Source organism: Anomaloglossus baeobatrachus, unplaced genomic scaffold (genome assembly GCF_048569485.1).
Source record: "Anomaloglossus baeobatrachus isolate aAnoBae1 unplaced genomic scaffold, aAnoBae1.hap1 Scaffold_4289, whole genome shotgun sequence".
In the NCBI taxonomy this organism is placed as follows: Eukaryota; Metazoa; Chordata; class Amphibia; order Anura; family Aromobatidae; genus Anomaloglossus; species Anomaloglossus baeobatrachus.
In genome coordinates, this window is record NW_027443624.1 from 1 (window position 1) to 25,182 (window position 25,182).

The 25,182-nt window shown below is 38.1% G+C and overlaps 15 non-coding genes across 15 annotated transcripts; all 15 read left to right on the forward strand.

The window, feature by feature from the left end:
- The first annotated feature begins 47 nt into the window (after window positions 1-47).
- TRNAL-CAG (transfer RNA leucine (anticodon CAG)) lies at window positions 48-130 on the forward strand. Its single transcript has one exon. It is a non-coding gene; the product is annotated as a tRNA-Leu (tRNA).
- A 1,466-nt stretch (window positions 131-1,596) lies between these two features.
- TRNAL-CAG (transfer RNA leucine (anticodon CAG)) lies at window positions 1,597-1,679 on the forward strand. The gene has a single exon. It is a non-coding gene; the product is annotated as a tRNA-Leu (tRNA).
- A 2,241-nt stretch (window positions 1,680-3,920) lies between these two features.
- Window positions 3,921-4,003, forward strand: TRNAL-CAG (transfer RNA leucine (anticodon CAG)). The gene has a single exon. It is a non-coding gene; the product is annotated as a tRNA-Leu (tRNA).
- A 2,240-nt stretch (window positions 4,004-6,243) lies between these two features.
- On the forward strand, window positions 6,244-6,326 carry TRNAL-CAG (transfer RNA leucine (anticodon CAG)). Its single transcript has one exon. It is a non-coding gene; the product is annotated as a tRNA-Leu (tRNA).
- A 2,242-nt stretch (window positions 6,327-8,568) lies between these two features.
- Window positions 8,569-8,651, forward strand: TRNAL-CAG (transfer RNA leucine (anticodon CAG)). The gene has a single exon. It is a non-coding gene; the product is annotated as a tRNA-Leu (tRNA).
- Window positions 8,652-10,116: 1,465 nt separating this feature from the next.
- On the forward strand, window positions 10,117-10,199 carry TRNAL-CAG (transfer RNA leucine (anticodon CAG)). Its single transcript has one exon. It is a non-coding gene; the product is annotated as a tRNA-Leu (tRNA).
- A 692-nt stretch (window positions 10,200-10,891) lies between these two features.
- On the forward strand, window positions 10,892-10,974 carry TRNAL-CAG (transfer RNA leucine (anticodon CAG)). Its single transcript has one exon. It is a non-coding gene; the product is annotated as a tRNA-Leu (tRNA).
- Window positions 10,975-12,441: 1,467 nt separating this feature from the next.
- Window positions 12,442-12,524, forward strand: TRNAL-CAG (transfer RNA leucine (anticodon CAG)). The gene has a single exon. It is a non-coding gene; the product is annotated as a tRNA-Leu (tRNA).
- A 4,563-nt stretch (window positions 12,525-17,087) lies between these two features.
- TRNAL-CAG (transfer RNA leucine (anticodon CAG)) lies at window positions 17,088-17,170 on the forward strand. The gene has a single exon. It is a non-coding gene; the product is annotated as a tRNA-Leu (tRNA).
- A 1,467-nt stretch (window positions 17,171-18,637) lies between these two features.
- On the forward strand, window positions 18,638-18,720 carry TRNAL-CAG (transfer RNA leucine (anticodon CAG)). Its single transcript has one exon. It is a non-coding gene; the product is annotated as a tRNA-Leu (tRNA).
- A 690-nt stretch (window positions 18,721-19,410) lies between these two features.
- TRNAL-CAG (transfer RNA leucine (anticodon CAG)) lies at window positions 19,411-19,493 on the forward strand. The gene has a single exon. It is a non-coding gene; the product is annotated as a tRNA-Leu (tRNA).
- Window positions 19,494-20,185: 692 nt separating this feature from the next.
- Window positions 20,186-20,268, forward strand: TRNAL-CAG (transfer RNA leucine (anticodon CAG)). The gene has a single exon. It is a non-coding gene; the product is annotated as a tRNA-Leu (tRNA).
- Window positions 20,269-21,735: 1,467 nt separating this feature from the next.
- TRNAL-CAG (transfer RNA leucine (anticodon CAG)) lies at window positions 21,736-21,818 on the forward strand. Its single transcript has one exon. It is a non-coding gene; the product is annotated as a tRNA-Leu (tRNA).
- Window positions 21,819-24,060: 2,242 nt separating this feature from the next.
- TRNAL-CAG (transfer RNA leucine (anticodon CAG)) lies at window positions 24,061-24,143 on the forward strand. The gene has a single exon. It is a non-coding gene; the product is annotated as a tRNA-Leu (tRNA).
- Window positions 24,144-24,835: 692 nt separating this feature from the next.
- On the forward strand, window positions 24,836-24,918 carry TRNAL-CAG (transfer RNA leucine (anticodon CAG)). The gene has a single exon. It is a non-coding gene; the product is annotated as a tRNA-Leu (tRNA).
- The last annotated feature ends 264 nt before the right edge of the window (window positions 24,919-25,182 follow it).

A 25,182-nucleotide genomic window follows, 5' to 3' on the forward strand; every position in this document is an offset into this window, starting at 1 on the left:
AAAATGTGTTTGTTTTTAGAAAGTGTGAATTTTCCACAGTTGTGCTTGTCAGGATGGCCGAGCGGTCCAAGGCGCTGCGTTCAGGTCGCAGTCTCTACTTGAGGCGTGGGTTCGAATCCCACTTCTGACAGGTTTCTGTTACATTACAATCATGTTTTTTTTTTTTTCATTTTCACTATGTCCCTCTGTCACAATTCAGACATTTCCACAAACCAGATTAGTCCAAGGACAAAGCCAATGAGAACCCTCTGGATCCTCAATCCTGTCTGTCACAATCATGTTGTTCTCTGCTGCACTATCAGTAAGAAGAGGGAGGTGAAAAATCTCATAAAATAAACCTCAAGATACACAAAATCTTAAAGATCCTTAGCACTTTATGTTGATATTTCTCAGATTTTTTTTCTGATTTCCTCCATACTACTTCGACTTCAACTTAATTTTTCAGTATAACTACTTTCATTTTCTTCTCGCATTAGTGACTGTTCTGAAAAGAGATACTTAAAACTGTTCTTTTCAGGTATATCTGCACTTCACAAAGAATGAAAATCTTGCTAAATGCATATGGAGAAAGAACTTTATCTCAAATCACTCATACTTAAAAACAGCGTGCTGAAACCCGGGATCGGACCAGGGACCTTTAGATTTTCAGTCTAATGCTCTCCCAACTGAGCTATTTCAGCAACCTACAAAGTTAGAGCTACAGCATTGCAAGGCAAACTCAAAGGCGTTAATAAATTTTCAGTTCAAAATTTGCCTTTTTTTGGGGCCAAACAAAAAATGTGTTTGTTTTTAGAAAGTGTGAATTTTCCACAGTTGTGCTTGTCAGGATGGCCGAGCGGTCCAAGGCGCTGCGTTCAGGTCGCAGTCTCTACTTGAGGCATGGGATCGAATCCCACTTCTGACAGGTTTCTGTTACATTACAATCATGTTTTGTTTTTTTTTCATTTTCACTATGTCCCTCTGTCACAATTCAGACATTTCCACAAACCAGATTAGTCCAAGGACAAAGCCAATGAGAACCCTATGAATCCCCAATCCTGTCTGTCACAATCATGTTGTTCTCTGCTGCACTATCAGTAAGAAGAGGGAGGTGGAAAATCTCATAAAATAAACCTCAAGATACACAAAATCTTAAAGATCCTTAGCACTTTATGTTGATATTTCTCAGATTTTATTTCCGATTTCCTCCATACTACTTCAACTTCAACTTAATTTTTCAGTATAACTACTTTCATTTTCTTCTCGCATTAGTGACTGTTCTGAAAAGAGATACTTAAAACTGTTTTTTTCAGGTATATCTGCACTTCACAAAGAATGAAAATCTTGCTAAATGCATATGGAGAAAGAACTTTATCTCAAATCACTCATACTTAAAAACAGCGTGCTGAAACCCGGGATCGGACCAGGGACCTTTAGATCTGCAGTCTAACGCTCGCCCAACTGAACTATTTCAGCAACCTACAAAGTTAAAGCTACAGCATTGCAAGGCAAACTCAAAGGCGTTAATACATTTTCAGTTCAAAATTTGCATTTTTTTGGGGCCAAACAAAAATTGTGTTTGTTTTTAGAAAGTGTGAATTTTCCACAGTTGTGCTTGTCAGGATGGCCGAGCGGTCCAAGGCGCTGCGTTCAGGTCGCAGTCTCTACTTGAGGCGTGGGTTCGAATCCCACTTCTGACAGGTTTCTGTTACATTACAATCATGTTTTGTTTTTTTTTCATTTTCACTATGTCCCTCTGTCACAATTCAGACATTTCCACAAACCAGATTAGTCCAAGGACAAAGCCAATGAGAACCCTCTGGATCCTCAATCCTGTCTGTCACAATCATGTTGTTCTCTACTGCACTATCAGTAAGAAGAGGGAGGTGGAAAATCTCATAAAATAAACCTCAAGATACACAAAATCTTAAAGATCCTTAGCACTTTATGTTGATATTTCTCAGATTTTTTCTCCGATTTCCTCCATACTACTTCGACTTCAACTTAATTTTTCAGTATAACTACTTTCATTTTCTTATCGCATTAGTGACTGTTCTGAAAAGAGATACTTAAAACTATTTTTTTCAGGTATATCTGCACTTCACAAAGAATGAAAATCTTGCTAAATGCATATGGAGAAAGAACTTTATCTCAAATTACTCATACTTAAAAACAGCGTGCTGAAACCCGGGATCGGACCAGGGACCTTTAGATCTTCATTCTAACGCTCTCCCAACTGAGCTATTTCAGCAACCTAAAAAGTTAAAGCTACAGCATTGCAAGGCAAACTCAAAGGCGTTAATACATTTTCAGTTCAAAATTTGCATTTTTTTGGGGCCAAACAAAAAATGTGTTTGTTTTTAGAAAGTGTGAATTTTCCACAGTTGTGCTTGTCAGGATGGCCGAGCGGTCCAAGGCGCTGCGTTCAGGTCGCAGTCTCTACTTGAGGCGTGGGTTCGAATCCCATTTCTGACAGGTTTCTGTTACATTACAATCATGTTTTTTTTTTTTTCATTTTCACTATGTCCCTCTGTCACAATTCAGACATTTCCACAAACCAGATTAGTCCAAGGACAAAGCCAATGAGAACCCTCTGGATCCTCAATCCTGTCTGTCACAATCATGTTGTTCTCTGCTGCACTATCAGTAAGAAGAGGGAGGTGGAAAATCTCATAAAGTAAACCTCAAGATACACAAAATCTTAAAGATCCTTAGCACTTTATGTTGATATTTCTCAGATTTTTTCTCCGATTTCCTCCATACTACTTCGACTTCAACTTAATTTTTCAGTATAACTACTTTCATTTTCTTCTCGCATTAGTGACTGTTCTGAAAAGAGATACTTTAAACTGTTTTTTTCAGGTATATCTGCACTTCACAAAGAATGAAAATCTTGCTAAATGCATATGGAGAAAGAACTTTAACTCAAATCACTCATACTTAAAAACAGCGTGCTGAAACCCGGGATCGGACCAGGGACCTTTAGATCTTCAGTCTAACGCTCTCCCAACTGAGCTATTTCAGCAACCTACAAAGTTAAAGCTACAGCATTGCAAGGCAAACTCAAAGGCGTTAATAAATTTTCAGTTCAAAATTTGCCTTTTTTTGGGGCCAAACAAAAAATGTGTTTGTTTTTAGAAAGTGTGAATTTTCCACAGTTGTGCTTGTCAGGATGGCCGAGCGGTCCAAGGCGCTGCGTTCAGGTCGCAGTCTCTACTTGAGGCGTGGGTTTGAATCCCACTTCTGACAGGTTTCTGTTACATTACAATCATGTTTTGTTTTTTTTTCATTTTCACTATGTCCCTCTGTCACAATTCAGACATTTCCACAAACCAGATTACTCCAAGGACAAAGCCAATGAGAACCCTCTGGATCCTCAATCCTGTCTGTCACAATCATGTTGTTCTCTGCTGCACTATCAGTAAGAAGAGGGAGGTGGAAAATCTCATAAAATAAACCTCAAGATACACAAAATCTTAAAGATCCTTAGCACTTTATGTTGATATTTCTCAGATTTTTTCTCCGATTTCCTCCATACTACTTCGACTTCAACTTAATTTTTCAGTATAACTACTTTCATTTTCTTCTCGCATTAGTGACTGTTCTGAAAAGAGATACTTAAAACTGTTTTTTTCAGGTATATCTGCACTTCACAAAGAATGAAAATCTTGCTAAATGCATATGGAGAAAGAACTTTATCTCAAATCACTCATACTTAAAAACAGCGTGCTGAAACCCGGGATCGGACCAGGGACCTTTAGATCTTCAGTCTAACGCTCTCCCAACTGAGCTATTTCAGCAACCTACAAAGTTAAAGCTACAGCATTGCAAGGCAAACTCAAAGGCGTTAATACATTTTCAGTTCAAAATTTGCATTTTTTTGGGGCCAAACAAAAAATGTGTTTGTTTTTAGAAAGTGTGAATTTTACACAGTTGTGCTTGTCAGGATGGCCGAGCGGTCCAAGGCGCTGCGTTCAGGTCGCAGTCTCTACTTGAGGCGTGGGTTCGAATCCCACTTCTGACAGGTTTCTGTTACATTACAATCATGTTTTTTTTTTTTCATTTTCACTATGTCCCTCTGTCACAATTCAGACATTTCCACAAACCAGATTAGTCCAAGGACAAAGCCAATGAGAACCCTCTGGATCCTCAATCCTGTCTGTCACAATCATGTTGTTCTCTGCTGCACTATCAGTAAGAAGAGGGAGGTGGAAAATCTCATAAAATAAACCTCAAGATACACAAAATCTTAAAGATCCTTAGCACTTTATGTTGATATTTCTCAGATTTTTTTTCTGATTTCCTCCATACTACTTCGACTTCAATTTAATTTTTCAGTATAACTACTTTCATTTTCTTCTCGCATTAGTGACTGTTCTGAAAAGAGATACTTAAAACTGTTTTTTTCAGGTATATCTGCACTTCACAAAGAATGAAAATCTTGCTAAATGCATATGGAGAAAGAACTTTATCTCAAATCACTCATACTTAAAAACAGCGTGCTGAAACCCGTGATCGGACCAGGGACCTTTAGATCTTCAGTCTAACGCTCTCCCAACTGAGCTATTTCAGCAACCTACAAAGTTAAAGCTACAGCATTGCAAGGCAAACTCAAAGGCGTTAATAAATTTTCAGTTCAAAATTTGCCTTTTTTTGGGGCCAAACAAAAAATGTGTTTGTTTTTAGAAAGTGTGAATTTTCCACAGTTGTGCTTGTCAGGATGGCCGAGCGGTCCAAAGCGCTGCGTTCAGGTCGCAGTCTCTATTTGAGGCGTGGGTTCGAATCCCACTTCTGACAGGTTTCTGTTACATTACAATCATGTTTTGTTTTTTTTTCATTTTCACTATGTCCCTCTGTCACAATTCAGACATTTCCACAAACCAGATTAGTCCAAGTACAAAGCCAATGAGAACCCTCTGGATCCTCAATCCTGTCTGTCACAATCATGTTGTTCTCTGCTGCACTATCAGTAAGAAGAGGGAGGTGGAAAATCTCATAAAATAAACCTCAAGATACACAAAATCTTAAAGATCCTTAGCACTTTATGTTGATATTTCTCAGATTTTTTCTCCGATTTCCTCCATACTACTTCGACTTCAATTTAATTTTTCAGTATAACTACTTTCATTTTCTTCTCGCATTAGTGACTGTTCTGAAAAGAGATACTTAAAACTGTTTTTTTCAGGTATATCTGCACTTCACAAAGAATGAAAATCTTGCTAAATGCATATGGCGAAAGAACTTTAACTCAAATCACTCATACTTAAAAACAGCGTGCTGAAACCCGGGATCGGACCAGGGACCTTTAGATCTTCAGTCTAACGCTCTCCCAACTGAGCTATTTCAGCAACCTACAAAGTTAAAGCTACAGCATTGCAAGGCAAACTCAAAGGCGTTAATAAATTTTCAGTTCAAAATTTGCCTTTTTTTGGGGCCAAACAAAAAATGTGTTTGTTTTTAGAAAGTGTGAATTTTCCACAGTTGTGCTTGTCAGGATGGCCGAGCGGTCAAAGGCGCTGCGTTCAGGTCGCAGTCTCTACTTGAGGCGTGGGTTTGAATCCCACTTCTGACAGGTTTCTGTTACATTACAATCATGTTTTGTTTTTTTTTCATTTTCACTATGTCCCTCTGTCACAATTCAGACATTTCCACAAACCAGATTACTCCAATGACAAAGCCAATGAGAACCCTCTGGATCCTCAATCCTGTCTGTCACAATCATGTTGTTCTCTGCTGCACTATCAGTAAGAAGAGGGAGGTGGAAAATCTCATAAAATAAACCTCAAGATACACAAAATCTTAAAGATCCTTAGCACTTTTTGTTGATATTTCTCAGATTTTTTCTCCGATTTCCTCCATACTACTTCGACTTCAACTTAATTTTTCAGTATAACTACTTTCATTTTCTTCTCGCATTAGTGACTGTTCTGAAAAGAGATACTTAAAACTGTTTTTTTCAGGTATATCTGCACTTCACAAAGAATGAAAATCTTGCTAAATGCATATGGAGAAAGAACTTTATCTCAAATCACTCATACTTAAAAACAGCGTGCTGAAACCCGGGATCGGACCAGGGACCTTTAGATCTTCAGTCTAACGCTCTCCCAACTGAGCTATTTCAGCAACCTACAAAGTTAAAGCTACAGCATTGCAAGGCAAACTCAAAGGCGTTAATACATTTTCAGTTCAAAATTTGCATTTTTTTGGGGCCAAACAAAAAATGTGTTTGTTTTTAGAAAGTGTGAATTTTACACAGTTGTGCTTGTCAGGATGGCCGAGCGGTCCAAGGCGCTGCGTTCAGGTCGCAGTCTCTACTTGAGGCGTGGGTTCGAATCCCACTTCTGACAGGTTTCTGTTACATTACAATCATGTTTTGTTTTTTTTTCATTTTCACTATGTCCCTCTGTCACAATTCAGACATTTCCACAAACCAGATTAGTCCAAGGACAAAGCCAATGAGAACCCTCTGGATCCTCAATCCTGTCTGTCACATTCATGTTGTTCTCTGCTGCACTATCAGTAAGAAGAGGGAGGTGGAAAATCTCATAAAATAAACCTCAAGATACACAAAATCTTAAAGATCCTTAGCACTTTATGTTGATATTTCTCAGATTTTTTTTCTGATTTCCTCCATACTACTTCGACTTCAATTTAATTTTTCAGTATAACTACTTTCATTTTCTTCTCGCATTAGTGACTGTTCTGAAAAGAGATACTTAAAACTGTTTTTTTCAGGTATATCTGCACTTCACAAAGAATGAAAATCTTGCTAAATGCATATGGAGAAAGAACTTTATCTCAAATCACTCATACTTAAAAACAGCGTGCTGAAACCCGTGATCGGACCAGGGACCTTTAGATCTTCAGTCTAACGCTCTCCCAACTGAGCTATTTCAGCAACCTACAAAGTTAAAGCTACAGCATTGCAAGGCAAACTCAAAGGCGTTAATAAATTTTCAGTTCAAAATTTGCCTTTTTTTGGGGCCAAACAAAAAATGTGTTTGTTTTTAGAAAGTGTGAATTTTCCACAGTTGTGCTTGTCAGGATGGCCGAGCGGTCCAAGGCACTGCATTAAGGTCGCAGTCTCTACTTGAGGCGTGGGTTCGAATCCCTCTTCTGACAGGTTTCTGTTACATTACAATCATGTTTTGTTTTTTTTTCATTTTCACTATGTCCCTCTGTCACAATTCAGATATTTCCACAAACCAGATTAGTCCAAGGACAAAGCCAATGAGAACCCTCTGGATCCTCAATCCTGTCTGTCACAATCATGTTGTTCTCTGCTGCACTATCAGTAAGAAGAGGGAGGTGGAAAATCTCATAAAATAAACCTCAAGATACACAAAATCTTAAAGATCCTTAGCACTTTATGTTGATATTTCTCAGATTTTTTCTCCGATTTCCTCCATACTACTTCGACTTCAACTTAATTTTTCAGTTTAACTACTTTCATTTTCCTCTCGCATTAGTGACTGTTCTGAAAAGAGATACTTAAAACTGTTTTTTTCAGGTATATCTGCACTTCACAAAGAATGAAAATCTTGCTAAATGCATATGGAGAAAGAACTTTATCTCAAATCACTCATACTTAAAAACAGCGTGCTGAAACCCGGGATCGGACAAGGGACCTTTAGATCTTCAGTCTAACACTCTCCCAACTGAGCTATTTCAGCAACCTTCAAAGTTAAAGCTACAGCATTGCAAGGCAAACTCAAAGGCGTTAATAAATTTTCAGTTCAAAATTTGCCTTTTTTTGGGGCCAAACAAAAAATGTGTTTGTTTTTAGAAAGTGTGAATTTTCCACAGTTGTGCTTGTCAGGATGGCCGAGCGGTCCAAGGCGCTGCGTTCAGGTCGCAGTCTCTACTTGAGGCGTGGGTTTGAATCCCACTTCTGACAGGTTTCTGTTACATTACAATCATGTTTTGTTTTTTTTTCATTTTCACTATGTCCCTCTGTCACAATTCAGACATTTCCACAAACCAGATTACTCCAAGGACAAAGCCAATGAGAACCCTCTGGATCCTCAATCCTGTCTGTCACAATCATGTTGTTCTCTGCTGCACTATCAGTAAGAAGAGGGAGGTGGAAAATCTCATAAAATAAACCTCAAGATACACAAAATCTTAAAGATCCTTAGCACTTTATGTTGATATTTCTCAGATTTTTTCTCCGATTTCCTCCATACTACTTCGACTTCAACTTAATTTTTCAGTATAACTACTTTCATTTTCTTCTCGCATTAGTGACTGTTCTGAAAAGAGATACTTAAAACTGTTTTTTTCAGGTATATCTGCACTTCACAAAGAATGAAAATCTTGCTAAATGCATATGGAGAAAGAACTTTATCTCAAATCACTCATACTTAAAAACAGCGTGCTGAAACCCGGGATCGGACCAGGGACCTTTAGATCTTCAGTCTAACGCTCTCCCAACTGAGCTATTTCAGCAACCTACAAAGTTAAAGCTACAGCATTGCAAGGCAAACTCAAAGGCGTTAATACATTTTCAGTTCAAAATTTGCATTTTTTTGGGGCCAAACAAAAAATGTGTTTGTTTTTAGAAAGTGTGAATTTTACACAGTTGTGCTTGTCAGGATGGCCGAGCGGTCCAAGGCGCTGCGTTCAGGTCGCAGTCTCTACTTGAGGCGTGGGTTCGAATCCCACTTCTGACAGGTTTCTGTTACATTACAATCATGTTTTTTTTTTTTCATTTTCACTATGTCCCTCTGTCACAATTCAGACATTTCCACAAACCAGATTAGTCCAAGGACAATGCCAATGAGAACCCTCTGGATCCTCAATCCTGTCTGTCACAATCATGTTGTTCTCTGCTGCACTATCAGTAAGAAGAGGGAGGTGGAAAATCTCATAAAATAAACCTCAAGATACACAAAATCTTAAAGATCCTTAGCACTTTATGTTGATATTTCTCAGATTTTTTTTCTGATTTCCTCCATACTACTTCGACTTCAATTTAATTTTTCAGTATAACTACTTTCATTTTCTTCTCGCATTAGTGACTGTTCTGAAAAGAGATACTTAAAACTGTTTTTTTCAGGTATATCTGCACTTCACAAAGAATGAAAATCTTGCTAAATGCATATGGAGAAAGAACTTTATCTCAAATCACTCATACTTAAAAACAGCGTGCTGAAACCCGTGATCGGACCAGGGACCTTTAGATCTTCAGTCTAACGCTCTCCCAACTGAGCTATTTCAGCAACCTACAAAGTTAAAGCTACAGCATTGCAAGGCAAACTCAAAGGCGTTAATAAATTTTCAGTTCAAAATTTGCCTTTTTTTGGGGCCAAACAAAAAATGTGTTTGTTTTTAGAAAGTGTGAATTTTCCACAGTTGTGCTTGTCAGGATGGCCGAGCGGTCCAAAGCGCTGCGTTCAGGTCGCAGTCTCTATTTGAGGCGTGGGTTCGAATCCCACTTCTGACAGGTTTCTGTTACATTACAATCATGTTTTGTTTTTTTTTCATTTTCACTATGTCCCTCTGTCACAATTCAGACATTTCCACAAACCAGATTAGTCCAAGTACAAAGCCAATGAGAACCCTCTGGATCCTCAATCCTGTCTGTCACAATCATGTTGTTCTCTGCTGCACTATCAGTAAGAAGAGGGAGGTGGAAAATCTCATAAAATAAACCTCAAGATACACAAAATCTTAAAGATCCTTAGCACTTTATGTTGATATTTCTCAGATTTTTTCTCCGATTTCCTCCATACTACTTCGACTTCAATTTAATTTTTCAGTATAACTACTTTCATTTTCTTCTCGCATTAGTGACTGTTCTGAAAAGAGATACTTAAAACTGTTTTTTTCAGGTATATCTGCACTTCACAAAGAATGAAAATCTTGCTAAATGCATATGGAGAAAGAACTTTATCTCAAATCACTCATACCTAAAAACAGCGTGCTGAAACCCGTGATCGGACCAGGGACCTTTAGATCTTCAGTCTAACGCTCTCCCAACTGAGCTATTTCAGCAACCTACAAAGTTAAAGCTACAGCATTGCAAGGCAAACTCAAAGGCGTTAATAAATTTTCAGTTCAAAATTTGCCTTTTTTTGGGGCCAAACAAAAAATGTGTTTGTTTTTAGAAAGTGTGAATTTTCCACAGTTGTGCTTGTCAGGATGGCCGAGCGGTCCAAGGCGCTGCGTTCAGGTCGCAGTCTCTATTTGAGGCGTGGGTTCGAATCCCACTTCTGACAGGTTTCTGTTACATTACAATCATGTTTTGTTTTTTTTTCATTTTCACTATGTCCCTCTGTCACAATTCAGACATTTCCACAAACCAGATTAGTCCAAGTACAAAGCCAATGAGAACCCTCTGGATCCTCAATCCTGTCTGTCACAATCATGTTGTTCTCTGCTGCACTATCAGTAAGAAGAGGGAGGTGGAAAATCTCATAAAATAAACCTCAAGATACACAAAATCTTAAAGATCCTTAGCACTTTATGTTGATATTTCTCAGATTTTTTCTCCGATTTCCTCCATACTACTTCGACTTCAACTTAATTTTTCAGTATAACTACTTTCATTTTCTTCTCGCATTAGTGACTGTTCTGAAAAGAGATACTTAAAACTGTTTTTTTCAGGTATATCTGCACTTCACAAAGAATGAAAATCTTGCTAAATGCATATGGAGAAAGAACTTTATCTCAAATCACTCATACCTAAAAACAGCGTGCTGAAACCCGTGATCGGACCAGGGACCTTTAGATCTTCAGTCTAACGCTCTCCCAACTGAGCTATTTCAGCAACCTACAAAGTTAAAGCTACAGCATTGCAAGGCAAACTCAAAGGCGTTAATAAATTTTCAGTTCAAAATTTGCCTTTTTTTGGGGCCAAACAAAAAATGTGTTTGTTTTTAGAAAGTGTGAATTTTCCACAGTTGTGCTTGTCAGGATGGCCGAGCGGTCCAAGGCGCTGCGTTCAGGTCGCAGTCTCTATTTGAGGCGTGGGTTCGAATCCCACTTCTGACAGGTTTCTGTTACATTACAATCATGTTTTGTTTTTTTTTCATTTTCACTATGTCCCTCTGTCACAATTCAGACATTTCCACAAACCAGATTAGTCCAAGTACAAAGCCAATGAGAACCCTCTGGATCCTCAATCCTGTCTGTCACAATCATGTTGTTCTCTGCTGCACTATCAGTAAGAAGAGGGAGGTGGAAAATCTCATAAAATAAACCTCAAGATACACAAAATCTTAAAGATCCTTAGCACTTTATGTTGATATTTCTCAGATTTTTTCTCCGATTTCCTCCATACTACTTCGACTTCAACTTAATTTTTCAGTATAACTACTTTCATTTTCTTCTCGCATTAGTGACTGTTCTGAAAAGAGATACTTAAAACTGTTTTTTTCAGGTATATCTGCACTTCACAAAGAATGAAAATCTTGCTAAATGCATATGGCGAAAGAACTTTAACTCAAATCACTCATACTTAAAAACAGCGTGCTGAAACCCGGGATCGGACCAGGGACCTTTAGATCTTCAGTCTAACGCTCTCCCAACTGAGCTATTTCAGCAACCTACAAAGTTAAAGCTACAGCATTGCAAGGCAAACTCAAAGGCGTTAATAAATTTTCAGTTCAAAATTTGCCTTTTTTTGGGGCCAAACAAAAAATGTGTTTGTTTTTAGAAAGTGTGAATTTTCCACAGTTGTGCTTGTCAGGATGGCCGAGCGGTCAAAGGCGCTGCGTTCAGGTCGCAGTCTCTACTTGAGGCGTGGGTTTGAATCCCACTTCTGACAGGTTTCTGTTACATTACAATCATGTTTTGTTTTTTTTTCATTTTCACTATGTCCCTCTGTCACAATTCAGACATTTCCACAAACCAGATTACTCCAATGACAAAGCCAATGAGAACCCTCTGGATCCTCAATCCTGTCTGTCACAATCATGTTGTTCTCTGCTGCACTATCAGTAAGAAGAGGGAGGTGGAAAATCTCATAAAATAAACCTCAAGATACACAAAATCTTAAAGATCCTTAGCACTTTTTGTTGATATTTCTCAGATTTTTTCTCCGATTTCCTCCATACTACTTCGACTTCAACTTAATTTTTCAGTATAACTACTTTCATTTTCTTCTCGCATTAGTGACTGTTCTGAAAAGAGATACTTAAAACTGTTTTTTTCAGGTATATCTGCACTTCACAAAGAATGAAAATCTTGCTAAATGCATATGGAGAAAGAACTTTATCTCAAATCACTCATACTTAAAAACAGCGTGCTGAAACCCGGGATCGGACCAGGGACCTTTAGATCTTCAGTCTAACGCTCTCCCAACTGAGCTATTTCAGCAACCTACAAAGTTAAAGCTACAGCATTGCAAGGCAAACTCAAAGGCGTTAATACATTTTCAGTTCAAAATTTGCATTTTTTTGGGGCCAAACAAAAAATGTGTTTGTTTTTAGAAAGTGTGAATTTTACACAGTTGTGCTTGTCAGGATGGCCGAGCGGTCCAAGGCGCTGCGTTCAGGTCGCAGTCTCTACTTGAGGCGTGGGTTCGAATCCCACTTCTGACAGGTTTCTGTTACATTACAATCATGTTTTGTTTTTTTTTCATTTTCACTATGTCCCTCTGTCACAATTCAGACATTTCCACAAACCAGATTAGTCCAAGGACAAAGCCAATGAGAACCCTCTGGATCCTCAATCCTGTCTGTCACAATCATGTTGTTCTCTGCTGCACTATCAGTAAGAAGAGGGAGGTGGAAAATCTCATAAAATAAACCTCAAGATACACAAAATCTTAAAGATCCTTAGCACTTTATGTTGATATTTCTCAGATTTTTTTTCTGATTTCCTCCATACTACTTCGACTTCAATTTAATTTTTCAGTATAACTACTTTCATTTTCTTCTCGCATTAGTGACTGTTCTGAAAAGAGATACTTAAAACTGTTTTTTTCAGGTATATCTGCACTTCACAAAGAATGAAAATCTTGCTAAATGCATATGGAGAAAGAACTTTATCTCAAATCACTCATACTTAAAAACAGCGTGCTGAAACCCGTGATCGGACCAGGGACCTTTAGATCTTCAGTCTAACGCTCTCCCAACTGAGCTATTTCAGCAACCTACAAAGTTAAAGCTACAGCATTGCAAGGCAAACTCAAAGGCGTTAATAAATTTTCAGTTCAAAATTTGCCTTTTTTTGGGGCCAAACAAAAAATGTGTTTGTTTTTAGAAAGTGTGAATTTTCCACAGTTGTGCTTGTCAGGATGGCCGAGCGGTCCAAGGCACTGCATTAAGGTCGCAGTCTCTATTTGAGGCGTGGGTTCGAATCCCTCTTCTGACAGGTTTCTGTTACATTACAATCATGTTTTGTTTTTTTTTCATTTTCACTATGTCCCTCTGTCACAATTCAGATATTTCCACAAACCAGATTAGTCCAAGGACAAAGCCAATGAGAACCCTCTGGATCCTCAATCCTGTCTGTCACAATCATGTTGTTCTCTGCTGCACTATCAGTAAGAAGAGGGAGGTGGAAAATCTCATAAAATAAACCTCAAGATACACAAAATCTTAAAGATCCTTAGCACTTTATGTTGATATTTCTCAGATTTTTTCTCCGATTTCCTCCATACTACTTCGACTTCAACTTAATTTTTCAGTTTAACTACTTTCATTTTCTTCTCGCATTAGTGACTGTTCTGAAAAGAGATACTTAAAACTGTTTTTTTCAGGTATATCTGCACTTCACAAAGAATGAAAATCTTGCTAAATGCATATGGAGAAAGAACTTTATCTCAAATCACTCATACTTAAAAACAGCGTGCTGAAACCCGGGATCGGACCAGGGACCTTTAGATCTTCAGTCTAACGCTCTCCCAACTGAGCTATTTCAGCAACCTACAAAGTTAAAGCTACAGCATTGCAAGGCAAACTCAAAGGCGTTAATACATTTTCAGTTCAAAATTTGCATTTTTTTGGGGCCAAACAAAAAATGTGTTTGTTTTTAGAAAGTGTGAATTTTACACAGTTGTGCTTGTCAGGATGGCCGAGCGGTCCAAGGCGCTGCGTTCAGGTCGCAGTCTCTACTTGAGGTGTGGGTTCGAATCCCACTTCTGACAGGTTTCTGTTACATTACAATCATGTTTTTTTTTTTTCATTTTCACTATGTCCCTCTGTCACAATTCAGACATTTCCACAAACCAGATTAGTCCAAGGACAAAGCCAATGAGAACCCTCTGGATCCTCAATCCTGTCTGTCACAATCATGTTGTTCTCTGCTGCACTATCAGTAAGAAGAGGGAGGTGGAAAATCTCATAAAATAAACCTCAAGATACACAAAATCTTAAAGATCCTTAGCACTTTATGTTGATATTTCTCAGATTTTTTTTCTGATTTCCTCCATACTACTTCGACTTCAATTTAATTTTTCAGTATAACTACTTTCATTTTCTTCTCGCATTAGTGACTGTTCTGAAAAGAGATACTTAAAACTGTTTTTTTCAGGTATATCTGCACTTCACAAAGAATGAAAATCTTGCTAAATGCATATGGAGAAAGAACTTTATCTCAAATCACTCATACTTAAAAACAGCGTGCTGAAACCCGTGATCGGACCATGGACCTTTAGATCTTCAGTCTAACGCTCTCCCAACTGAGCTATTTCAGCAACCTACAAAGTTAAAGCTACAGCATTGCAAGGCAAACTCAAAGGCGTTAATAAATTTTCAGTTCAAAATTTGCCTTTTTTTGGGGCCAAACAAAAAATGTGTTTGTTTTTAGAAAGTGTGAATTTTCCACAGTTGTGCTTGTCAGGATGGCCGAGCGGTCCAAGGCACTGCGTTCAGGTCGCAGTCTCTATTTGAGGCGTGGGTTCGAATCCCTCTTCTGACAGGTTTCTATTACATTACAATCATGTTTTGTTTTTTTTTCATTTTCACTATGTCCCTCTGTCACAATTCAGATATTTCCACAAACCAGATTAGTCCAAGGACAAAGCCAATGAGAACCCTCTGGATCCTCAATCCTGTCTGTCACAATCATGTTGTTCTCTGCTGCACTATCAGTAAGAAGAGGGAGGTGGAAAATCTCATAAAATAAACCTCAAGATACACAAAATCTTAAAGATCCTTAGCACTTTATGTTGATATTTCTCAGATTTTTTCTCCGATTTCCTCCATACTACTTCGACTTCAACTTAATTTTTCAGTTTAACTACTTTCATTTTCCTCTCGCATTAGTGACTGTTCTGAAAAGAGATACTTAAAACTGTTTTTTTCAGGTATATCTGCACTTCACAAAGAATGAAAATCTTGCTAAATGCATATGGAGAAAGAACTTTATCTCAAATCACTCATACTTAAAAACAGCGTGCTGAAACCCGGGATCGGACAAGGGACCTTTAGATCTTCAGTCTAACGCTCTCCCAACTGAGCTATTTCAGCAACCTACAAAGTTAAAGCTACAGCATTGCAAGGCAAACTCAAAGGCGTTAATAAATTTTCAGTTCAAAATTTGCCTTTTTTTGGGGCCAAACAAAAAATGTGTTTGTTTTTAGAAAGTGTGAATTTTCCACAGTTGTGCTTGTCAGGATGGCCGAGCGGTCCAAGGCACTGCATTAAGGTCGCAGTCTCTATTTGAGGCGTGGGTTCGAATCCCTCTTCTGACAGGTTTCTGTTACATTACAATCATGTTTTGTTTTTTTTTCATTTTCACTATGTCCCTCTGTCACAATTCAGATATTTCCACAAACCAGATTAGTCCAAGGACAAAGCCAATGAGAACCCTCTGGATCCTCAATCCTGTCTGTCACAATCATGTTGTTCTCTGCTGCACTATCAGTAAGAAGAGGGAGGTGGAAAATCTCATAAAATAAACCTCAAGATACACAAAATCTTAAAGATCCTTAGCACTTTATGTTGATATTTCTCAGATTTTTTCTCCGATTTCCTCCATACTACTTCGACTTCAACTTAATTTTTCAGTTTAACTACTTTCATTTTCTTCTCGCATTAGTGACTGTTCTGAAAAGAGATACTTAAAACTGTTTTTTTCAGGTATATCTGCACTTCACAAAGAATGAAAATCTTGCTAAATGCATATGGAGAAAGAACTTTATCTCAAATCACTCATACTTAAAAACAGCGTGCTGAAACCCGGGATCGGACCAGGGACCTTTAGATCTTCAGTCTAACGCTCTCCCAACTGAGCTATTTCAGCAACCTACAAAGTTAAAGCTACAGCATTGCAAGGCAAACTCAAAGGCGTTAATACATTTTCAGTTCAAAATTTGCATTTTTTTGGGGCCAAACAAAAAATGTGTTTGTTTTTAGAAAGTGTGAATTTTACACAGTTGTGCTTGTCAGGATGGCCGAGCGGTCCAAGGCGCTGCGTTCAGGTCGCAGTCTCTACTTGAGGTGTGGGTTCGAATCCCACTTCTGACAGGTTTCTGTTACATTACAATCATGTTTTTTTTTTTTCATTTTCACTATGTCCCTCTGTCACAATTCAGACATTTCCACAAACCAGATTAGTCCAAGGACAAAGCCAATGAGAACCCTCTGGATCCTCAATCCTGTCTGTCACAATCATGTTGTTCTCTGCTGCACTATCAGTAAGAAGAGGGAGGTGGAAAATCTCATAAAATAAACCTCAAGATACACAAAATCTTAAAGATCCTTAGCACTTTATGTTGATATTTCTCAGATTTTTTTTCTGATTTCCTCCATACTACTTCGACTTCAATTTAATTTTTCAGTATAACTACTTTCATTTTCTTCTCGCATTAGTGACTGTTCTGAAAAGAGATACTTAAAACTGTTTTTTTCAGGTATATCTGCACTTCACAAAGAATGAAAATCTTGCTAAATGCATATGGAGAAAGAACTTTATCTCAAATCACTCATACCTAAAAACAGCGTGCTGAAACCAGTGATCGGACCAGGGACCTTTAGATCTTCAGTCTAACGCTCTCCCAACTGAGCTATTTCAGCAACCTACAAAGTTAAAGCTACAGCATTGCAAGGCAAACTCAAAGGCGTTAATAAATTTTCAGTTCAAAATTTGCCTTTTTTTGGGGCCAAACAAAAAATGTGTTTGTTTTTAGAAAGTGTGAATTTTCCACAGTTGTGCTTGTCAGGATGGCCGAGCGGTCCAAGGCGCTGCGTTCAGGTCGCAGTCTCTATTTGAGGCGTGGGTTCGAATCCCACTTCTGACAGGTTTCTGTTACATTACAATCATGTTTTGTTATTTTTTCATTTTCACTATGTCCCTCTGTCACAATTCAGACATTTCCACAAACCAGATTAGTCCAAGTACAAAGCCAATGAGAACCCTCTGGATCCTCAATCCTGTCTGTCACAATCATGTTGTTCTCTGCTGCACTATCAGTAAGAAGAGGGAGGTGGAAAATCTCATAAAATAAACCTCAAGATACACAAAATCTTAAAGATCCTTAGCACTTTATGTTGATATTTCTCAGATTTTTTCTCCGATTTCCTCCATACTACTTCGACTTCAACTTAATTTTTCAGTATAACTACTTTCATTTTCTTCTCGCATTAGTGACTGTTCTGAAAAGAGATACTTAAAACTGTTTTTTTCAGGTATATCTGCACTTCACAAAGAATGAAAATCTTGCTAAATGCATATGGAGAAAGAACTTTAACTCAAATCACTCATACTTAAAAACAGCGTGCTGAAACCCGGGATCGGACAAGGGACCTTTAGATCTTCAGTCTAATGCTCTCCCAACTGAGCTATTTCAGCAACCTTCAAAGTTAAAGCTACAGCATTGCAAGGCAAACTCAAAGGCGTTAATAAATTTTCAGTTCAAAATTTGCCTTTTTTTGGGGCCAAACAAAAAATGTGTTTGTTTTTAGAAAGTGTGAATTTTCCACAGTTGTGCTTGTCAGGATGGCCGAGCGGTCCAAGGCGCTGCGTTCAGGTCGCAGTCTCTACTTGAGGCGTGGGTTTGAATCCCACTTCTGACAGGTTTCTGTTACATTACAATCATGTTTTGTTTTTTTTTCATTTTCACTATGTCCCTCTGTCACAATTCAGACATTTCCACAAACCAGATTACTCCAAGGACAAAGCCAATGAGAACCCTCTGGATCCTCAATCCTGTCTGTCACAATCATGTTGTTCTCTGCTGCACTATCAGTAAGAAGAGGGAGGTGGAAAATCTCATAAAATAAACCTCAAGATACACAAAATCTTAAAGATCCTTAGCACTTTATGTTAATATTTCTCAGATTTTTTCTCCGATTTCCTCCATACTACTTCGACTTCAACTTAATTTTTCAGTATAACTACTTTCATTTTCTTCTCGCATTAGTGACTGTTCTGAAAAGAGATACTTAAAACTGTTTTTTTCAGGTATATCTGCACTTCACAAAGAATGAAAATCTTGCTAAATGCATATGGAGAAAGAACTTTATCTCAAATCACTCATACTTAAAAACAGCGTGCTGAAACCCGGGATCGGACCAGGGACCTTTAGATCTTCAGTCTAACGCTCTCCCAACTGAGCTATTTCAGCAACCTACAAAGTTAAAGCTACAGCATTGCAAGGCAAACTCAAAGGCGTTAATACATTTTCAGTTCAAAATTTGCATTTTTTTGGGGCCAAACAAAAAATGTGTTTGTTTTTAGAAAGTGTGAATTTTACACAGTTGTGCTTGTCAGGATGGCCGAGCGGTCCAAGGCGCTGCGTTCAGGTCGCAGTCTCTACTTGAGGCGTGGGTTCGAATCCCACTTCTGACAGGTTTCTGTTACATTACAATCATGTTTTTTTTTTTTCATTTTCACTATGTCCCTCTGTCACAATTCAGACATTTCCACAAACCAGATTAGTCCAAGGACAAAGCCAATGAGAACCCTCTGGATCCTCAATCCTGTCTGTCACAATCATGTTGTTCTCTGCTGCACTATCAGTAAGAAGAGGGAGGTGGAAAATCTCATAAAATAAACCTCAAGATACACAAAATCTTAAAGATCCTTAGCACTTTATGTTGATATTTCTCAGATTTTTTTTCTGATTTCCTCCATACTACTTCGACTTCAATTTAATTTTTCAGTATAACTACTTTCATTTTCTTCTCGCATTAGTGACTGTTCTGAAAAGAGATACTTAAAACTGTTTTTTTCAGGTATATCTGCACTTCACAAAGAATGAAAATCTTGCTAAATGCATATGGAGAAAGAACTTTATCTCAAATCACTCATACTTAAAAACAGCGTGCTGAAACCCGTGATCGGACCAGGGACCTTTAGATCTTCAGTCTAACGCTCTCCCAACTGAGCTATTTCAGCAACCTACAAAGTTAAAGCTACAGCATTGCAAGGCAAACTCAAAGGCGTTAATAAATTTTCAGTTCAAAATTTGCCTTTTTTTGGGGCCAAACAAAAAATGTGTTTGTTTTTAGAAAGTGTGAATTTTCCACAGTTGTGCTTGTCAGGATGGCCGAGCGGTCCAAGGCGCTGCGTTCAGGTCGCAGTCTCTATTTGAGGCGTGGGTTCGAATCCCACTTCTGACAGGTTTCTGTTACATTACAATCATGTTTTGTTTTTTTTTCATTTTCACTATGTCCCTCTGTCACAATTCAGACATTTCCACAAACCAGATTAGTCCAAGTACAAAGCCAATGAGAACCCTCTGGATCCTCAATCCTGTCTGTCACAATCATGTTGTTCTCTGCTGCACTATCAGTAAGAAGAGGGAGGTGGAAAATCTCATAAAATAAACCTCTAGATACACAAAATCTTAAAGATCCTTAGCACTTTATGTTGATATTTCTCAGATTTTTTCTCCGATTTCCTCCATACTACTTCGACTTCAATTTAATTTTTCAGTATAACTACTTTCATTTTCTTCTCGCATTAGTGACTGTTCTGAAAAGAGATACTTAAAACTGTTTTTTTCAGGTATATCTGCACTTCACAAAGAATGAAAATCTTGCTAAATGCATATGGAGAAAGAACTTTATCTCAAATCACTCATACCTAAAAACAGCGTGCTGAAACCAGTGATCGGACCAGGGACCTTTAGATCTTCAGTCTAACGCTCTCCCAACTGAGCTATTTCAGCAACCTACAAAGTTAAAGCTACAGCATTGCAAGGCAAACTCAAAGGCGTTAATAAATTTTCAGTTCAAAATTTGCCTTTTTTTGGGGCCAAACAAAAAATGTGTTTGTTTTTAGAAAGTGTGAATTTTCCACAGTTGTGCTTGTCAGGATGGCCGAGCGGTCCAAGGCGCTGCGTTCAGGTCGCAGTCTCTATTTGAGGCGTGGGTTCGAATCCCACTTCTGACAGGTTTCTGTTACATTACAATCATGTTTTGTTATTTTTTCATTTTCACTATGTCCCTCTGTCACAATTCAGACATTTCCACAAACCAGATTAGTCCAAGTACAAAGCCAATGAGAACCCTCTGGATCCTCAATCCTGTCTGTCACAATCATGTTGTTCTCTGCTGCACTATCAGTAAGAAGAGGGAGGTGGAAAATCTCATAAAATAAACCTCAAGATACACAAAATCTTAAAGATCCTTAGCACTTTATGTTGATATTTCTCAGATTTTTTCTCCGATTTCCTCCATACTACTTCGACTTCAACTTAATTTTTCAGTATAACTACTTTCATTTTCTTCTCGCATTAGTGACTGTTCTGAAAAGAGATACTTAAAACTGTTTTTTTCAGGTATATCTGCACTTCACAAAGAATGAAAATCTTGCTAAATGCATATGGAGAAAGAACTTTAACTCAAATCACTCATACTTAAAAACAGCGTGCTGAAACCCGGGATCGGACCACGGACCTTTAGATCTTCAGTCTAACGCTCTCCCAACTGAGCTATTTCAGCAACCTACAAAGTTAAAGCTACAGCATTGCAAGGCAAACTCAAAGGCGTTAATAAATTTTCAGTTCAAAATTTGCCTTTTTTTGGGGCCAAACAAAAAATGTGTTTGTTTTTAGAAAGTGTGAATTTTCCACAGTTGTGCTTGTCAGGATGGCCGAGCGGTCAAAGGCGCTGCGTTCAGGTCGCAGTCTCTACTTGAGGCGTGGGTTTGAATCCCACTTCTGACAGGTTTCTGTTACATTACAATCATGTTTTGTTTTTTTTTCATTTTCACTATGTCCCTCTGTCACAATTCAGACATTTCCACAAACCAGATTACTCCAATGACAAAGCCAATGAGAACCCTCTGGATCCTCAATCCTGTCTGTCACAATCATGTTGTTCTCTGCTGCACTATCAGTAAGAAGAGGGAGGTGGAAAATCTCATAAAATAAACCTCAAGATACACAAAATCTTAAAGATCCTTAGCACTTTATGTTGATATTTCTCAGATTTTTTCTCCGATTTCCTCCATACTACTTCGACTTCAACTTAATTTTTCAGTATAACTACTTTCATTTTCTTCTCGCATTAGTGACTGTTCTGAAAAGAGATACTTAAAACTGTTTTTTTCAGGTATATCTGCACTTCACAAAGAATGAAAATCTTGCTAAATGCATATGGAGAAAGAACTTTAACTCAAATCACTCATACTTAAAAACAGCGTGCTGAAACCCGGGATCGGACCACGGACCTTTAGATCTTCAGTCTAACGCTCTCCCAACTGAGCTATTTCAGCAACCTACAAAGTTAAAGCTACAGCATTGCAAGGCAAACTCAAAGGCGTTAATAAATTTTCAGTTCAAAATTTGCCTTTTTTTGGGGCAAAACAAAAAATGTGTTTGTTTTTAGAAAGTGTGAATTTTCCACAGTTGTGCTTGTCAGGATGGCCGAGCGGTCCAAGGCGCTGCGTTCAGGTCGCAGTCTCTATTTGAGGCGTGGGTTCGAATCCCACTTCTGACAGGTTTCTGTTACATTACAATCATGTTTTGTTTTTTTTTCATTTTCACTATGTCCCTCTGTCACAATTCAGACATTTCCACAAACCAGATTAGTCCAAGTACAAAGCCAATGAGAACCCTCTGGATCCTCAATCCTGTCTGTCACAATCATGTTGTTCTCTGCTGCACTATCAGTAAGAAGAGGGAGGTGGAAAATCTCATAAAATAAACCTCAAGATACACAAAATCTTAAAGATCCTTAGCACTTTATGTTGATATTTCTCAGATTTTTTCTCCGATTTCCTCCATACTACTTCGACTTCAACTTAATTTTTCAGTATAACTACTTTCATTTTCTTCTCGCATTAGTGACTGTTCTGAAAAGAGATACTTAAAACTGTTTTTTTCAGGTATATCTGCACTTCACAAAGAATGAAAATCTTGCTAAATGCATATGGAGAAAGAACTTTAACTCAAATCACTCATACTTAAAAACAGCGTGCTGAAACCCGGGATCGGACCACGGACCTTTAGATCTTCAGTCTAACGCTCTCCCAACTGAGCTATTTCAGCAACCTACAAAGTTAAAGCTACAGCATTGCAAGGCAAACTCAAAGGCGTTAATAAATTTTCAGTTCAAAATTTGCCTTTTTTTGGGGCCAAACAAAAAATGTGTTTGTTTTTAGAAAGTGTGAATTTTCCACAGTTGTGCTTGTCAGGATGGCCGAGCGGTCAAAGGCGCTGCGTTTAGGTCGCAGTCTCTACTTGAGGCGTGAGTTTGAATCCCACTTCTGACAGGTTTCTGTTACATTACAATCATGTTTTGTTTTTTTTTCATTTTCACTATGTCCCTCTGTCACAATTCAGACATTTCCACAAACCAGATTACTCCAATGACAAAGCCAATGAGAACCCTCTGGATCCTCAATCCTGTCTGTCACAATCATGTTGTTCTCTGCTGCACTATCAGTAAGAAGAGGGAGGTGGAAAATCTCATAAAATAAACCTCAAGATACACAAAATCTTAAAGATCCTTAGCACTTTTTGTTGATATTTCTCAGATTTTTTCTCCGATTTCCTCCATACTACTTCGACTTCAACTTAATTTTTCAGTATAACTACTTTCATTTTCTTCTCGCATTAGTGACTGTTCTGAAAAGAGATACTTAAAACTGTTTTTTTCAGGTATATCTGCACTTCACAAAGAATGAAAATCTTGCTAAATGCATATGGAGAAAGAACTTTATCTCAAATCACTCATACTTAAAAACAGCGTGCTGAAACCCGGGATCGGACCAGGGACCTTTAGATCTTCAGTCTAACGCTCTCCCAACTGAGCTATTTCAGCAACCTACAAAGTTAAAGCTACAGCATTGCAAGGCAAACTCAAAGGCGTTAATACATTTTCAGTTCAAAATTTGCATTTTTTTGGGGCCAAACAAAAAATGTGTTTGTTTTTAGAAAGTGTGAATTTTACACAGTTGTGCTTGTCAGGATGGCCGAGCGGTCCAAGGCGCTGCGTTCAGGTCGCAGTCTCTACTTGAGGCGTGGGTTTGAATCCCACTTCTGACAGGTTTCTGTTACATTACAATCATGTTTTGTTTTTTTTTCATTTTCACTATGTCCCTCTGTCACAATTCAGACATTTCCACAAACCAGATTAGTCCAAGGACAAAGCCAATGAGAACCCTCTGGATCCTCAATCCTGTCTGTCACAATCATGTTGTTCTCTGCTGCACTATCAGTAAGAAGAGGGAGGTGGAAAATCTCATAAAATAAACCTCAAGATACACAAAATCTTAAAGATCCTTAGCACTTTATGTTGATATTTCTCAGATTTTTTTTCTGATTTCCTCCATACTACTTCGACTTCAATTTAATTTTTCAGTATAACTACTTTCATTTTCTTCTCGCATTAGTGACTGTTCTGAAAAGAGATACTTAAAACTGTTTTTTTCAGGTATATCTGCACTTCACAAAGAATGAAAATCTTGCTAAATGCATATGGAGAAAGAACTTTATCTCAAATCACTCATACTTAAAAACAGCGTGCTGAAACCCGTGATCGGACCAGGGACCTTTAGATCTTCAGTCTAACGCTCCCCCAACTGAGCTATTTCAGCAACCTACAAAGTTAAAGCTACAGCATTGCAAGGCAAACTCAAAGGCGTTAATACATTTTCAGTTCAAAATTTGCATTTTTTTGGGGCCAAACAAAAAATGTGTTTATTTTTAGAAAGTGTGAATTTTACACAGTTGTGCTTGTCAGGATGGCCGAGCGGTCCAAGGCGCTGCGTTCAGGTCGCAGTCTCTACTTGAGGCGTGGGTTCGAATCCCACTTCTGACAGGTTTCTGTTACATTACAATCATGTTTTGTTTTTTTTTCATTTTCACTATGTCCCTCTGTCACAATTCAGACATTTCCACAAACCAGATTAGTCCAAGGACAAAGCCAATGAGAACCCTCTGGATCCTCAATCCTGTCTGTCACAATCATGTTGTTCTCTGCTGCACTATCAGTAAGAAGAGGGAGGTGGAAAATCTCATAAAATAAACCTCAAGATACACAAAATCTTAAAGATCCTTAGCACTTTATGTTGATATTTCTCAGATTTTTTTTCTGATTTCCTCCATACTACTTCGACTTCAATTTAATTTTTCAGTATAACTACTTTCATTTTCTTCTCGCATTAGTGACTGTTCTGAAAAGAGATACTTAAAACTGTTTTTTTCAGGTATATCTGCACTTCACAAAGAATGAAAATCTTGCTAAATGCATATGGAGAAAGAACTTTATCTCAAATCACTCATACTTAAAAACAGCGTGCTGAAACCCGTGATCAGACCAGGGACCTTTAGATCTTCAGTCTAACGCTCTCCCAACTGAGCTATTTCAGCAACCTACAAAGTTAAAGCTACAGCATTGCAAGGCAAACTCAAAGGCGTTAATAAATTTTCAGTTCAAAATTTGCCTTTTTTTGGGGCCAAACAAAAAATGTGTTTGTTTTTAGAAAGTGTGAATTTTCCACAGTTGTGCTTGTCAGGATGGCCGAGCGGTCCAAGGCGCTGCGTTCAGGTCGCAGTCTCTATTTGAGGCGTGGGTTCGAATCCCACTTCTGACAGGTTTCTGTTACATTACAATCATGTTTTGCTTTTTTTTCATTTTCACTATGTCCCTCTGTCACAATTCAGATATTTCCACAAACCAGATTAGTCCAAGGACAAAGCCAATGAGAACCCTCTGGATCCTCAATCCTGTCTGTCACAATCATGTTGTTCTCTGCTGCACTATCAGTAAGAAGAGGGAGGTGGAAAATCTCATAAAATAAACCTCAAGATACACAAAATCTTAAAGATCCTTAGCACTTTATGTTGATATTTCTCAG